At 32.9% G+C, this 15,318-nt stretch overlaps 1 long non-coding RNA gene across 1 annotated transcript; it reads left to right on the top strand.

The window, feature by feature from the left end:
• Positions 1-1,381: 1,381 nt before the first annotated feature.
• LOC150034749 (uncharacterized) lies at positions 1,382-4,918 on the top strand. Its single transcript, XR_016531589.1, has 2 exons — positions 1,382-1,499; positions 3,440-4,918. It is a non-coding gene; the product is annotated as an uncharacterized LOC150034749 (long non-coding RNA).
• Positions 4,919-15,318: the final 10,400 nt, after the last annotated feature.

Genomic DNA, 15,318 nt, shown 5'->3' with positions numbered 1-15,318 from the left:
CTATAATTTTGTTTTAAACATGAAATATTAGAAAATGTCTCATTTTTATTAATTAATTTTGTTTTAAAATTTTGAGTCTTATTATTTTTTGTTTTATAGATTCTGTTGGGAATAATAACCAAACAGAAATTTTATCCAATTTATAGCAAATACATTCTCACTCACTTGTTCTCACTTTTCTTTAATCCTAAATCACTTTTCTTTGATTTTTTTAAAAAAAATCTTTTTCAACTTGTTTTATGTTTTTGCATTTTTATTTTATTACTTAGTTTGAAAAATTTATACAATCAGTTATCAAATTTGAATATATTTGAATATACAAATACACACACAAATACATATACATACATATATATAATGTGAGTTAATATCTTTTTAGTTTAAAAAAACTTAAGTTATTTTAACCCAACTGCATTGTACATCTCCCAATTTTCTTCTTTGTGTCAATGGCCAGTAGAGTGTAGGAAATTATAGTTGCGATGATAGATTCTAACATAGTAATTCTATTCACAACACCACCATTGCTAGGGGTTAAGGTCGACGACGGCGCCTGTGTTGGAGGAGTTGAGATAGAAGATGGAATTGGAGTGATCATTAGTGACTCTGAAGGAGCAATAAATGAAGTCGATGGAGAAGGAGCCGAAGACGAAGCTAGTGGTGAAGTTTTGATGAAAGAAGAGGTAGCTACGTCCAACGGAGCATGGAATGAAGACAAAATTGAAGTTGGATGTGTTGTCATTGTTAGTGGAGGAACCGATTTCGGAGAGGAATATGGTGGTAACTTGGTTGGAGAAGAGGTCGATGCAATGCTTAAAGCTTGGCCAAGGAAGACACTAATAGTCTCGTTTTAGTTGTACTTACAAATATTTCTTAATAAGTTAAATGCAATCTCATTTGTATAGTTGGGATTAGTTTAAACTTTTATAAATTCATTTATTTTTATTTTCAATTCACTTTTTCATTTTTACGAATAAAATGTTGATATGCTATTTTTACAAATGAAAAGTTAAAATCTATTATTTCTCTTGTGAACAATATATTTGCATGTTAAACTAAATGAACAAAAAGTAGATTTGAGTAGTTTTGTTAAGTTTAATTTTTTTAGAAAAATGGAAAACTATAGATATAATGGAAGGAATTCAAAATAAATAGGTTTTAAAAGAAAAAAAAAATATATTTTGGGCATTTTACTAGTTTTAGAGGTTGATAATTAATTCTGTTTTTCATGTTTAAAAAACACAAAAATAAAAGGGTGATTCTTATAAATAGGAAAAAAACAAAACTATTTATGATTTATAGTAAAAAAACAAGTTTCCTTTTTTTCTAATTACCAAAAATACCCTTCGTTTGCCGCATTATCTTCGTTTCCCTTTTTTTCAATTTTAGGCATCGCGTTTCCTTCTTTTCAATTTCACGATCTTCCTCATCAATTTTCTTCCTTGCCACTCTTCCATCGACGCTGTGATCTTCTTCATTGAATACTTTCTTCCTCGATCATGGTACGATTTTTTCTTCTATTTTATGTGCTTGTAGGTCTACGTTTTTTTCTTCTTTAATTTTCTGCCCGCGTCGGTCAATGGCTTCTTCCCCGTTGATAATGGATTCTTCTATCATTCGTCCATCATTGATAATGTATTCTTCGCTCTCCCCAATTTCTTTTCTTTTGTCCTGTACTCTTTCTTCTTGTTATTCTTCTCTTCTTTTCTAGGTTTTCAGATCATAAATATGATGTAGCCTTCCTTCTTCTTCTTCTTCTTTTTTTTTAGATTTTCAGTATGTTAGAATTCTATCAATTTAGTTGTTGTATTTGTGTTCTTTTCAATCTTTCGTTAATCTTTATTAATCTTTATTTTTTATTTGTTATTATGCATATAAATAGTTTTCGATGTGAATATATATGGATGTGAACATTTTTCTACCATTGATAGATCTATCAGTGATACAAAGTGATAGAGCTCTATCACTAATAGAAAGTGATAGACAGTTATAGAGCTCTATCACTCTCTATAACAGTGGTTGAGCTCTATGACTAGTTGATATATTGTAATTGAGCTCTATCATTGTCTATCAATGATATACTTTGATTGAGCTCTATCATTGTCTATCAATGATATACTTTGATTGAGCTCTATCATTGTCTATCACTGATAGATAGTGATAGTATTCTATTATCGTCTATCAGTGATACACAATGATAGGGCTCAATCACACTATGTCAATGATAGAGCTTTGCACTGATAGACGATGATAGATCTCTATCACTGTCTATCACTGATATAAAGTTATAGAGTTATATAAATATTAACATCTTTCTTATACAACCTTCTTTTCCTTTTATTGCAGTAAATTGATATTATAGTTAATATTCCTGTAGTCATTTTTTATGGTGGACAGTGGACTCATTACAATTCTCGTGAGAATTATAATATTGTTGGAGTTTTTTATTGATGGTATGATAGACTTCAATGGTTTAGTTAGTTTGATGTTGGGTGAAATTCAGTTGGATGTTTCAATAAATTAATCAGTATCGTTGAATTTTGGTCAAACTAATATTCAATCTGTATTCCAAATAAAGGATGATAAGGATGTCATTTGGTACTTGTCTTTGGCTAAAGATTCAGGGACTAAGCATCCTTTAGTTGCTCATGTTAGTCATCATTCTGTAGAAGGATCTTGCAGTGGTATTAGGTGGTGATAGATTGTTATGTTTAGGTTCTTCTTCTAGTTCTTTAAATGATCAAGTTATACAAAATGTTGGTTTTAATGGTGATTTGAAGGAAAAAATGTATTTGGAAGTAAAGAAATATTGTCTGAGTGCTTTTATGTAATAGTAGTGAATAAGAATTTTCAATTCAGGACTACACGGCCAAATTCAAAGTCGCTTGAGTTGAAATGTTTGCAATAAGGCTGTTGTTCGGGCATCTCGATACAAAAAGAGTGAGTTATGGATGCTTAGAAAGTATATTTCCGACCATAATTGTTCAATGAATACATTTCAAAGTTGTCATAGGCAAGCTTTTTCATCTGTAATTGGAGATTGCTTTAAAGAGGATTTTAGGTTTATTTCTAGTGATCACTCCCTTCCTAGAGATAGTGTTCATAAGGCTCATACTAACCTTGGTGTTGATATTAGTTATCAAAAAACTTGGAGGGCAAAAGAACATATATTAAGATCATTAAATGGTGATGAATCATATAGCTTGATTCCACGGTTTTTTGAAAAGTTAAAAGAAATAAATCCAAGTATTATTACAAATGAAGTATTCTTCTTATAAAATTTTAATGTGTATTATAGATAGACTGTGATAGACATCTATCACTGTCTATCAGTGATAGTTAGACTGTGATAGACATCTATCACTGTCTATCTACCAATGACAGACAATGATTGATTTACTACCATTGTGACTAATATAATTGTTTTCATTTATTTTTTCAGGAACATACACTACTTTAAAGATTGATAAAAATGGGCATTTTAAATTATGTTTCATGGCTATTGGTGCATCTATTGAGGGGTGGAGGTACTATAAACCTACTATATCTGTTGATGGTACGTTTTTTAAGTCTAAGTTTGGTGGTACCTTATTGTCAACTTCCACAATAGATGGTAACAACAATATTTCCCCCCTTGCGTTTGCTATTGTAGATTCTGAAAATGATGCATCATGGAAATAATTTTTTGAACCTATACAAACTAGTTTAGGGGTTGTCTCTGATCGACATTTGAGCATTCCAAAAGGTGTCTTAAGTGTGTTTAACAATGTTGAGTACTGTGTGTGAATTCAATATGTTCTGCGAAATTTGAAGAAGTTGTTCAAGGATCCTTTGATTGACTAGTTTTACTTTAGTTGTGCTAAATCTTATATTGTTGATGACTTCAAGTTTAATATGAAATCTATGGAGCCAATTTCTCTAAATATTCGAAGTTACCTTATTAATGTAGGATTTGAGAAGTGGTCACGTTCATATTTTTGAAGAAGAAGATATAAAATGATGACAACAAATTCTTTAGAGTATGTAAATTCTGTTTTGAAAGAGAATGAAAACTTACTTGTTGCAAGTTTACTTGATGTAGTCAGGGGTTTACTGCAAAAGTAGTTTCATGATCGAAGGAAAGCTAGTTTGTCAATGAAAACAATTTTGACTCCTTGGACAGAGAATATATTACGCAACCAACACGAACAATCAAGAAGTTTCATGGTAAGTGTTCTTTATAAAATTGATAGGAGAATTCACACTAGTAGATTTGTATCATTGTCTATCAGTGATAGACAGTGATAGAAATCTATCATTGTTTATCACTGATAGACTGTGATAGAAGTCTATCCCTAACATTGATAGATTTCTACAATTATTTATTTATTTGGTATGTTTGATATGTTTGTAATGTGCTGATTTCTTTTCCGATTTTTATTTCTTATGTTCATCCTATTGACGACGTTGAATACTCAGTAATGGATGGTGATAAACAATTCCTAGTAAAGCTTAATTTGGGGTCTTGCAAGTGTCGAGTATGGGATTTTGAAGAAATTCCATGCTCTCATGCGCTTGCTATTCTTCGGCTGCTTAACATGAATACTTATTCTTATATATCTAATTATTATTACTAAGTGCGTTGTTATCGGTTGTGTTCGACCTGTCGGAGTCCTTTCAAGTTAGAGGATTTTAGATGAAGGCATTAGAGCATTACCTCCTATTTTTAAACATTCAGCAGGAAGACCTAAAAAACAAAGGATTCCATCTATAGGTGAAGCTAAAATTAATTCATTAAGATGTAGTCGTTGTCATTCTAAAGGTCACAATTCTAGGACTTGCAAACTTCACCAAATTACTCAATGATGTAATCATTATAGTTGCATTTTTTTCTCTTGTATTGCCAAATAGATTGATATTAGAACTTATGATAGTTATTTTTCCCCTTGTTTGGTTCTATTATTGAGTTTGTAAATGAATGAAACAATATCTTTATATGAATAAAATTCTTGAATTTTTTTGTTTATATTCCTTTTCTAGATTGAAACATGTGATATACACATTTATACATACACTGATATAAAGTGATAGACACTGATAGATTTCTATCAATGTCTATCATTTATACACGCGGATATACCATTGTTTTGATATACACTGGTATCTTTCAATCAGTGTATATCACTGATAGAGAGTAATTTAAAGTAAATTTCAGCAAAGGAACAATTATTGCATATTTGACATAGAATAACATAACACACAATAACATTGCATATTTTCTTTGATTGAACTCACAACTTAAAGTAACTTCCAACAAACAGTTCTTTCCCCAAGTGAGATGGAGCTTACAATCATTTTTCTTTTTGACAGACTATCACTAATAGACATTGATAGACTTCTATCATTGTCTATCAATAATAGAATTCATGATGTAACTAGTAGAATTACATTGGACATATATTTGATAGTGGTTTATTCATCATGTACCTGATGGAATTTTATCCAACATATATACAAAAGTTTATAAAACTGATAAAATCACAGAAGATAACATCATTAGTATAAACTATAATTCTTATAGATGTAGTTCTATCATCAATGTTGATTGTCACTGGTATTGTAACATTCCCAAAATATCATTTACAAAATAACATAGTTAATTGTTAGTAGTATTGTAGTCTTTTTATATAACATTATAAAATCAAATTCTAACATTAAGCCTGAGATGGTTGAGATTCAGATCGAGAAGGTTAAGATTGAGTTTGAGAGTTTATTTGAGAGATGTTTAAGCTAAAGTTTGGAGCACTATCAATCAATGAAGTCGTTGCGTTCTTTGTCTTCTTTTTAGGAGGTGCTTTGTTCATTTCCTTTGCCTTTGCTATTTATTTCCTTTCTCTCTTGGGTCTCTCATTAACAATTTTCCTGTCATCATCTAATATCTTTGGTCTAGTTTCCCTTTTCCTTCACCTTCAACAACCTAAAATAGTAGTAACAAGAAAAAAAGTTAAATGTTAGAGTTTGAAACTACATATCATGATATCATCAACTATTTATATTGTATCAATAAATATATGAACATAATATTAACATACAAATTGATTTATCATAAAATCTCTCACTATATAATGTTGATATACAGTGATAGTGGTCTATCACTCTCTATCAATGATAGATAGTGATAGACAACTATCACTATATTCATCCTTATATCAACTAATACGTAAAAATATCTAGTTAGATATAAGTGACAACAAAAACTATTTAGATCTATATACCAAGAAACATATTAACATAACATCAACATACAAATTCATTTATCAAAAAATATCAGTATCTACCATTGATAGACAGTGATGGTCGTCTATCACTCTCTATCATCAATGATGGACAATGATAGACCGCTATCATTCTATTTATCATGATATAAAATGTCTAATGATACAATTATTTACCTTCTTTTCTCTTTGTAGTTTTATTTTATTTTCAAGTATTTTTTTGTTTTCATTCTCACTTTTTTCTTCAGTTTCTTCCTCAACGACTTGTTGTTCAACATGCTCTTCTTGTTCAAGAACATTTATCCTTAATAAATAAAGTAATAATATAGAGTTAGACATTGATATTATTTTATAAATATCATTAATGAATTATATTTACCTTTTTCTTATTTTTTAGTTTTAATCTTCTCTCCTTTTTTTTGTTTTTCTTCTTTGTCAGATACATCAAATTCTTATTTTTCTTCAAGCTCAACTTCCTGCAATAGATCCAAAATTCTAAAATATTTAAGAAGACAACGTATTTATTTTCTTTCATAGTATCTATATATTTACCTTATCCTTTTGCTGAACATGATCACTTTTTACCATATGTTCCTTAGCTTCAAATTACTTTTGTTGCAATAATATAATGTAATGTATCATTTTTACATAAGAATCAAGAAAGTGATACAATTTTCTATTAGTGATAGACACTAATAGAATTCTATCAGTATCTACCAGTGATGGGTAGTGATATATCTAATTGACTTTCATGACAATGTAACTTAACAGAGGAAACAAATAGCTAGAGTTCTATCAGTTTCTATCACTGATGTGCAGTGATTGACCTCATTGACTTCTATCAGGAATGTCTATCACTGATAGAAACTAATAGAATTCTTTTAGCATATATCAGTTATAGATACTTCTTGTTAAAAGTCTATCATTTAGATTTCAACTTAGATATTTATCTTCTACTGAACATGATCAGTTTTTTCTAGATGTTCTACAGCTTCAAATTCATTTTGCTGCAATAATACAATGTAATGTGTCATATGAGAATCAAGAAAGTGATACAATTTTCTATTAGTGATAAACACTTATAAAATTCTATCAGTATCTATCAGTGATGGGCAGTGATAGATCTAATTGACTTTCATGACAATGTAGTTTAATAGAGAAAACAAATAGCTTAAGAAACGAAGCAAACCTTTTCCTTTCCATCCTCTTCCTCAAACTCTGTTGTTAATTATTGTGTTTTTGGGGTTTCTAAACGTAAAGTTTAAATATGGTCAAATTCAACTTAGGTTTCAATCTCTTATGTCGGTGTAGAAGATTCCTAAAACAAAAAATATAAATCAAATACGAAGATAATGAAAAGAATGAGATTCCTATAATAAAAGACACAAATCAAAAAGAAGAAAAAGGCGTTGATAGACAGTGATATATTTCTATCACTTTCTATTAGTACAAAAAACTTATATACAAACCTTCCTTCATTTCCAATTTTAATCTACAAGAAAAAACAATTTTAGTTTAGTTAGTAAATGTATGTTTACATTTAAAAATAAAATAGCACATAGAAAAAGATTTACCGGAGCTACATAATTTGCAGTATAATTCACCATTTTATCAATTTCATCATTTCTTTCAAGAATTTGTAAGCTTCAAGGAGCTTTGTTTTTTCTTTGATCTCCTCGACCTCTTTTTCTTGTTTTTCTTGCAGAAGCTTTTCAATTGGAAGTCTATCATTCAGTCTTTCCATCATTGTTTTTAACATTCTGATGATCTCTTTTTGGCCTTGTATAAAACTTTTCTACTTTTTTCTACCATTTGTTGGCCATTTTTCAGTTCTTCTATGTGAAACCCATATTTCAATTTCTGAGTGTTGAATGGATTTTCCTTGAGTAGCTTTGAGTTAAGCCTTAGCTAGTAGAAATTTGGTTAAGTGTGAAGTCAAAAGGAGCCATGCATTTCGTGTTAAAGCATGAGATGAGGCTAAGTGTAGTATAAAGCCGAAGGCAACCATGCATGAGCTTGTGAGGTTGAACGCATGTTGGCCAAAGCAGTGGTAAGAGGCGTTGCCAAGAGTTGCTCATGCATTGAGGCTGCGTGAGCGAGAGTGCAGAGAGTGAGATAAGCTTGAGCGCAAAGAGCTGGGAGGACGATTGTGTAGCAATTGAGCGACCGTTGATGATGCACTAGACGATCATGTAGCTTTGGGTGGCACTAAACGATAGAGCTACACAATAAGCGATGACACTACACGATTAGTGCGAGCATTAGACGATAAGCGTGAAAGCTAAACGATAGCACTATACGATAGTGTTAAGCGTTGAGCGGGCATTAGACGATAAGTTGAGTGCTAGATGATGTGCGGGCACTAAGCGATAGACTACACGATGGCGCTACACGATAAGCCAAGCACTAAACGATGGGCGTGCGCGATAGATGCAGACGTTGCGCAATGGCGTTGCACGATAAACAGACCCGTTAGATGATAGGCAGATGTATTAGACGAAAGGCATCAACGCTACATGATGGAGCTAAACGATGAGCGCAGCAGCTATACGATGGGCTATGTGTGAGATCGTTGAGAGCGAGATTGTTGAGAGCGAGATCGTTGAGAGCAAGATCGTTGAGAGCGAGATGTTTACTAAATGATTGAGCTACATGATAGGGCGTTAATGTAACGTCCGGATCCTTACACATTATGATCCGACCGCTACGACATGCATACTTAGACTTTTCTATCATGAGATGAGTTTTGGTGAAAATTTCAAAGAACATATCTAAATTTTATTAATTAGACAGAAAAACTATATAAACAGTTTATTTATCGAAACACCAGGATCCATAAAACATTAGCGCGGTGGTACAAAATGCATGTGACTATAATAGTGAGTTTGATGGTTGGCCATTTGAGCGACGTCCAATTCTGTCATCTACACTGTGTCCTTACCTACAAAGTCTGTAAAAATATAGGATGAGTATATAATATACCCAGTAAGTAATTCTCACGTAGGGTAGTGTCCAAATGCACTATCACAAGCAACATGTCATGAAAACATATGGTTGGGACCGAAAACGTATAATAACATGTGGTGGTCGGTTATGCTTCCAACATAAATCTCTCTGCTCTGATAGGAAGATGAGGACCTAAGCGAAAACTAACCCATCTGATGATTAGCGGGTCATGCAGTCAGTAGGGCCAGAGTCGCATCCAACATCAACCATTAGCATAAACGTAATATTGGACTAGAGGGGTGCAACTATACATATCTTGCTAGTCCCTAGCATAAACATAACGTAAGATTAGGCCTGGAGGGGTGCAACCATACATGCCCTGCCAGCTCTGGAAGCATAAATTTCTCCGCCCTGATAGGAAGATGAGGACTTAAGCGGAAACTATTCAGCAGAAACTAACCCATCTGATGATTAGCGGGTCAAGCAGGGCCAGAGTCGCATCCAACATCAACCATTAACGTAAACGTAAGATTAGACTGAAAGCATAACTTACACCTAATTAAAACTTGATTTTAAGTAATCGTGAACAAACATAATGCATGGGGTCCCTTGTAGAGAAACGTGTTCTAAACATGTAATGCAATATAACAATTAACATAATCATGCAACATAATAAAGGTACACTACCATAGAAAATTTAAAGAGAGGGTGAGATACACTACTTACCTTGACTGTGATCTAGTTATTCCTTATTATTCTTTATGATTTGATCAGTAGAGCTTTCCCTTTTTAAACTAGAAGGAAATTTGGGCAGAAATTTGGGCAGCACCTTACCCGAGCTTTTCTCTTTTAACCTCACAGAACTTCCTCACTCACACTTATTTTTTCACACGATTCTTTGTTACTGAGATTTGTTTGAGAATGGGTTAAATCATCAGGCAAAGGGTCCTATTTATAGTAGTTTTCAGTTCTTCTCAGTGTGACAAATCATCGTACAGGTGGCTTCTTTAAAATTACTTAAGGTTTAAGGATTCCTCTCAATAAGACACCTAATCTTGGCTAACGTTTACCCTTACGTCATCATTCTTTGTTTGTATTCAATTTTAGGGTTTTTCCATGTATAATCTATAAGATCGTGGCCAAATTCAACGCATAATCCATGCTTCTGTCCAAATCTCGCTCTTTCTGTTCTCAGAATCTCGCTCTCTCCAGCTTTCTCGCTGGTTTGGCTCTCGTTGTCGCTCTCGCTAGTCTCTCTCTCGCTCTCGCTCTTGCTCTCGCTCTCTCCTACTGTCTCACTGAGAATCTCGCTCTCTTTACTCTCGCTCTCTCCAATGTTCTCTCCAATCTTGCTAGTTTTCATGCATGGTTGCGTTCACTGCTTGTGGATTCCACTTCCTCTTTTTAACTCTTTCAAATTTTAAGAGTATATGGGCAATTAATTCACCTCCAATTCTTTCAATGAGTAGTATCCAAACAAAAAGTTATCTACTGCCCGTTGTCTCCTAAATTAGCTAGCATCCAACTTCCAATTAATCCTCCCTGATTCTACTCTCTTATTCATTATTTTTGGATAGTGAATAAATTTCCTATTTTTTTTCCCATTCTAAATTTTCACCCCTTTAAATAAAATTTCATCCTCCTTAATATTTGACATTTAATTTCCTGTATGCGTACAAATCTGGGTTGTTACAGTTAAGCACTAAATGATTATAGCGAGAGGGTTAAATGTTAAGCGACAGCGAGAGATTCATTAGACGATGGAGCTAAGCGATGATGTGCAAGAGCTACACGATGGACTAAACAATGGAGCAGTGTTGAGGCTTGCGTTATGCAAGGCTAATGAGCTCATCCGGATAAATGGTTATACCGAGAGAAGTTTGAGCTTAAGTTAGTAGAAGATGAACGAATAAAGATTCATGAAAAGAGAGTTTTATGCATGAGGAAGACAACTCAAGCAGGTGGGTGGCATAAGAGTAGGTGAATGGAAAAGGAAGTAGGTGGCGGCAAAACATGGTGCAAACACTTCAAGAGTAGGAGGTGTATTGCATTGAAGGCCTTAAAAGATGAGAAGGAACATTTCTTTTAGCCTATAAATAGCACCACAAGATGTCTCTTCAATTCATAACCCAAATCCTCTTCAAAGAATGTGAGAAAAAGTGTTAGAAGGTAGATTAAGAGGAGGCCCTGCGTTGATCATGAAGGTCATGCGTTGGTAGCAAGTCCATGCGTTGATCATGAAGTTCCAAGAGGAAGAGATGTTGTCGGACAGTGAAGCCTAGAAGTAGCATCAATTTGGGACGAGAAGTTCTCCCAAAATACTCATGCGTTTTGAGTGATTTTAAAGGCACATGAAATCTTTGAGAGTTTAATTTTCAAGATAGGGCTTTCGGAGAAGAAGCTCCAAGGAATCGGGCTGGATAGTGAGGAAAAGGCAGAAGGGTCGAGCTGTCGGGTAAGCTTGGGCCAGTCTTGATGTTTTGATAATTCCAGCCAAACCACGAGGAGTTCTAAGCTAAGATTTTAAGGTAAGCTTCCTAAGACATTTTAAAGCATGTTTGTTCAAGGAAGTATCTCGAAATAAGGCTTATAACTATGAGTAATATGAGCTTTATATTGAATATGAAATTTAGGGTTCAAAGAGAAGCTCGAGAAACCTAAAGAACTTCTAAAGAGGAAGATTCCTACCTTACCAAGGTGAGTGATACTTTCCTTTAAGTCTTAAAGCATATCTTTTAGAGTAAGTTGTATATGCTTATGTTATGAATAAGTAATTTAGCTTGAGAATGAAATTATGTGAACGGGATGGTCAGGGGGTCAATAGACCTAGTTCCTGAGCCCCAAGCAGAACCTCACGGGATGGTCAGGGGACCGAGAGGTCAAGTTCCTGAGCCTGTAGAGGGGAACCTCGTATGGGATGGTCAGAGGGCCGGTAGGCCTAGCTTCTGTGCCCATAAATGGGGAGCTATGTGCACATATAAGACATAGGGAGCAAAGGGAACACAAAAGAGTAAGCATTTATAATTAGTAATAATTAACTATCTACCGTGCGTGTAGATAGAAGTTGAGAGCAGACTCATGTATTTATGATATGCTTGTTATTATGAGTTGAATTAAACTCTAGAAGTTGCTTACCACTCACTGAACTTTGTGAAGCTCGTTCTTTTATTTCATGTTTTCTTCCCAGGTAGCGAAAGGTGAGGAGACCCAGGGTACTGCTAAGGTCAAGGTCTGCCACAACCACAGTCACACTTCCGGGGTTTTAGAGTTGTTGAGTAAACTTTTGTAGTTAAGTCTTGAAGTTGTAAAAGCATTACATTGTTGTAATAAATGGGTCTGCTAAATCATTTGTTGTTTATCTCCTTGACTTAAAGTTTATTAAGAGTAAAGAGGTTCAGATGGACAGTAGGTATCACAAAAAGGTGGTATCTGTGGTCTCTCACGCCTCTCCTCGGGCTCAGGAGGAGGGTTCAGGGCAGGGTGTGACATTCTATTTCCCCCATTATATTTTTCCCATGCTCCTTTTTTCCTCCAGTTAAATATCTTTCTTCATTTATTTCTTCTTTTTCTTTTCTTTCTCTTTCTATCTTTTCCTTCTCCTTTTATTCCAAATCTATCAAATATTTGATGGTGGCTGATTGTGATTCTTGTTCTGTTGGAACTAATGGAATTACACAAAACTACAAGTTTAAACACATGTTAAATCATTAGATTAAAAATAGGAAAACACTAACAAGCTTTTTTATGATATATGTCTATCACTGTTTTTGCTGATAGACGGTGATAGAATTCTATCTGTTTTTTGTTTGAAACCATTGTAAGTAATAAAAATGAAGCTAAGAAATTATATAAAATACTTACATAATTTTTTTGAAAGATATTTTCTTCAAGATTTCTCCAATGATCAGGTTGCAAGCACTCCCATGATATTATTCTTGGATTTTTATTACAAATTTTTCTTCCAAATCCAATATCTATTGCTGAAAGTTTTGGTATTATTTCAAATTCCCAATAAACTAGTACTAAAGGGAAACCTTGAATGCATACAGAATCCTTTTTAGTAGAAGAAGCCTTTTTGAAAAATTGATATGTCAAGTTATACGACAATCGTCCCCAAGGATAGGTTTTAAATTCTTGTTCATTGTCCACTATGTCAACATGTTTCTAGTTAACAACATTGTGTCCTTACCTAGGGATTAAAAAGGGCTCTAAGAAAAGGAGGTTTGTCGGCTTAACCTTTACACTATCACTTTATGAATCATAGAGGAATTTAAAGCTTCTCTCAATGTTCTTTCTATCAATCGAATCATCATTCTTAAAGACTCTTTTTCTAAGTTCAAAAATTTGTTCTTTTTCTTTCAAATCTATTGATGGTAGTTGAGTACCATTTAAACCTGTGATTAAACAAAACTCTTTTAATCCGAACTCTACTATATGCCCATTAAAGTTAAATGCGAAGATATTTGGATTATTTGTGATGCATTGTATTCTTAGAAGGTAGTTTATGAATCTTGTGGGCATTTTCTCAATTTTTATATTTAAAAAGTTGCCGAAAGGACCATTTCTAAAAGTATTTAAATTCCTATCATCTAACTGGTTTTTTATAATGTGTATTACATCTAATGAAATGCATATTGTTATCTTCAAATGTCTGTTTTGTTCTTGCATTATTGTTTAATGTTCATGTTCCTTTTCCACCTGTTTAAACATACAACTGTCATCAATAAACAAGTGATATATATCTATATTCTATCGTTAACTATCACTCACTATTATCATTTAATGACTTCTATCACTGTTTATCATCGATAGACTGTGATGGAAATATGAATTCTAGATAAACAGTGATAGGCGATTAAGTCTATCACTGATAGACTTCTATCACTGTCTATTGCAAATCATAAAATTTTGTAGATAGTGGTGGTACTTCTTTATATACTAAAGCATAACAGTTGTAAGTAGTCAATGAATGATAAAAACACCAACTGTAAAAGAAATATCGAAACAAACATAATGTATATACATTGATAGTTGTATGAATGATAAACAACATAAAATACTTAATGTCATATATGGACACTTATACTATTTTGTTTATAGTAGCTATCAAACATATATGAGAAAATGTTCATATCACTGATAGACAGTGATTTACCACTATCAATGTCTATCATAATTTGTTTATACTTTCAGTTTTAGTTTCCCTTGCTCTCTCTTTTGAGTTGTTGTCTTCTCTTGTTTATTTGATGATTCTTCTCCTTTAACTTTCTTTCTTTTGTTGTTGCTTATCATATGTACACAAAATTTAGGATTAATAAATATTACCACTAAACAAAAACAAGAATTATGCTTAATAACTATAATCACTAATAAATTGATTAGAAGAAAAAAAAAAAGAGTTATACCTTTTATGTTAACTAATTACTGATGTAATGGTAGAAGAAGCAGCTGTGGAAGAAGGATTAAGAAAAAGAAGAAGAGGACCAAGACGGATTAGAATGGAAATGAACAGCGGACGGAAAAGGACGTAAATAGAGGGAAAAAAAAGCAGCAATGTCGCTGAAGCAACGTCGATGGAAGAAAATGACCTAAGTAGAAAAAATGGGGGAAGATGAAGCAACTTCGATGGAAGAAAATGACGTAAATAGAAAAAATAAAATAAAAAAATAAAAGGACGTGAAGCCGCATGATGAAAAAAGAAGTAGAAGAAGAAGAGGAATTTTGACAAAGACGACATGAGGGAGGTGAAGCGTTTGTTTTCTTCGATTGGAGGAGATGAGCGTTGGAGGGAAAATCGGGTCAATTAATCCGGTTTTATGTTTTCCATTATTTTTTTTTGTTTGGGTTAGACTTTTTTGTATTTTACATCATTTTTGGGTTTGGTTGGGCTGCAACTATTTTTAATGTTTTTTTTCTACAAATTATAAATAGTTTGGCCTAGTTTTATATATTTAAAAATTCCCCAAAATAAAAACCAATTTTTTATTTAACGTGGTGTGTGTATGTTTGTGTATATATATGCTAAATAATTTTTTTAAATAATTTTATTCTATCAAAATATTGATATTATTTTGACCCCCTTTCTAAACTATTTTTAGAGTATACATTTGAATTTTTTACT

This window comes from Benincasa hispida, chromosome 8, assembly GCF_027475165.1.
Source record: "Benincasa hispida cultivar pf3 chromosome 8, pf3_genome.v1.1, whole genome shotgun sequence".
Taxonomy (NCBI): domain Eukaryota; kingdom Viridiplantae; phylum Streptophyta; class Magnoliopsida; order Cucurbitales; family Cucurbitaceae; genus Benincasa; species Benincasa hispida.
This window is presented reverse-complemented; position numbering and strand designations above follow the sequence as displayed.